This window comes from Castor canadensis, chromosome 15, assembly GCF_047511655.1.
Source record: "Castor canadensis chromosome 15, mCasCan1.hap1v2, whole genome shotgun sequence".
In the NCBI taxonomy this organism is placed as follows: domain Eukaryota; kingdom Metazoa; phylum Chordata; class Mammalia; order Rodentia; family Castoridae; genus Castor; species Castor canadensis.
This window is the reverse complement of record NC_133400.1, coordinates 32,347,432-32,349,609: the sequence shown is the minus strand read 5'-3', so window position 1 is coordinate 32,349,609 and position 2,178 is coordinate 32,347,432. Positions and strand designations below refer to the sequence as shown.

The 2,178-nt window shown below is 40.6% G+C and overlaps 1 pseudogene; it reads left to right on the top strand.

The window, feature by feature from the left end:
- The first annotated feature begins 892 nt into the window (after window positions 1–892).
- Window positions 893–993, top strand: LOC141417637 (U6 spliceosomal RNA; annotated as a pseudogene).
- The last annotated feature ends 1,185 nt before the right edge of the window (window positions 994–2,178 follow it).

Genomic DNA, 2,178 nt, shown 5'->3' with positions numbered 1-2,178 from the left:
ACCCCAATTTGGAACTTGAATTGGGAAAAGAATGGATGGGTTATCTGATTCCAAGATGTTAAATTGAATATAGTAAGGGAAACATTAACACAGGTATCTTCTGAAAATACACCAAAGAAATTCATATTTTCATTCTGCTGTGGTTTCCCCACATTATCGACAAAGAATAGACCTGATAAGAAGTGATGGGCAAGGGAGTCCCTACTTTGTCCCAGAAAGCTTAGATCTTCAGTTCTCATGTAAAATTGAAACCTCTAGTAGATAGATTTCACCCACTGCTGTGTAAATGCAAGGGGTTAGGGTTCTTGTCTTAGAAAGGGGCCTTCTTATCCTAATAGTACTGGGAATTGAGCACCCTGGCTTGCTAGGTAAATGCTCTACCCCTTGAGCCATGCTCCCCCTCAGTCTTTTTGCTTTTATTTTTTATTTTACCAGACAGGTTCTCACACTAACTTTGCCTTGGATGGCCTCAGACCACAATCCTCCTACTTCTGACTCCTGAGCAGCTGGGACCATAGGCATAAGTGCCATGATGCCAGGCTTGTTTTTGAGATAGAGTCTTACTAACTTTTTTTCTGGGGCTGGCCTCAAACTGTGATCTAGAAACGATCTTTAGATTCTCTCAAGTGAGGTCCAAATAATTAGGCAGCTGTATATTAAAGGTATACCAGGCAACATCAAGTTGAAGTAAGACAAGAACTAGCTAGGAACCCTGGGTAGTCCACAGTGTGTCATTGACTCACTGAGTGACATTAATTCACATCTGCCTCCAGATGTGGGTTTAGTCACAACTGTGTTGTGTACCATACAAGGTTCTGGTGAGGATTAATGGGATGATGTAGTGGAAAGAACTTCAAAAAGGATAAATTCCTTTTTGAAAAAGTTGGCTATTGTGCTCACTTCAGCAGCACATACACTAAAATTGGAATGATACAGAGATTAGCATGGCCCCTGCACAAGGATGACACACAAATTCATGAAATATACTTTTTTAGGAAAGAAAAAGTCAGTTGTTAATATTCCTTAAAAAGTTACCATCAGCTTTCAAGGGGGAGAAGTTCACATATACACCTGTGCACACTACCTGAGTCAGGATTCCTGTGTTCTATTATTCAGCCCTCTGACAACAAAATCAAGTAGATTTCTATGTGAACTTTGTTTCTTTCATGGTACCAAGCTCCTGGCTTCCTCCTCCTGTCCATACATAGTGACTCCAGTAATCTAGTCTATGTTCCAAAAACACCATCAGCCAGCCACCTTGGCCAAGAGAAATCAAGCCAATTTTTCAAAGTGAGTTGAAGCCTCCATACTCATACCAGGGGAGGGATATTGAAAAGAAGGCAGGACAGCTCTATTATAATTGTGTGGTTCTCCTTAATTAAAAATCTATTAGCAAATTTCCTTATAGGCTGATGGTATTTACAAATATAAACTAATAGCTATTTATTAGAATGTTTATACTGAGGCCTCAAAATGAGTTTTTGCTTGTAGTGTGATAATTGTTCAGATGGCTTCCTGCTGATTTAATTACTTCAATTAACGAGGATTCTGCAAGACAAGTTTCCCTTGGCTTTGGATTGTGTGTTGTTACCACTGGGGCTTCATTGATTATAGCTTGAGGACCCAGCTGTATCTGCGCCACTCACCACCAAATACCAATGTTGAAAGAAGTGAAGTCAGTATGGGAAGAAGAAAAAAATCAAACCTATGTCTGTGTTTCCCAGCCCCCTTCAGAGACAAAGAGGAGACTACTGACCCTACATCAGTACAGGTGATCTCATTAGAGGTGCATTAGTCATTCATATTTTCACCTCCTGCCTCCTTGTCTCCAGTGATGTGTTTTAAAAAGTTAGAGGAAGTACAATGGAGAATCTTGCAGCTCAGCAAAAAAGTCCCGGATTTAGTGCTTTGTGTTAGTCATACTTTTTGTCACTATGATCAAGACCTGAGAGAGACAATTTTAAAAGAGGAAAGGTTTATTTGGACTCATAGTTCTAGAAGTTTCTGACCATGGTCATCTGGGTCCATCACTTTGGTTCTGCCAAACATCATGGCAGGTGGAGCATGTGGAGAAGGAGGCTGTTAACTTAACAGCCAGCCTGGAAAAAGAGAGAGAGGAAGGGATCCAAGACCACTACAATCTTCAAAGGTCCAGTGACCTTCTTCCTCCATCTAGGA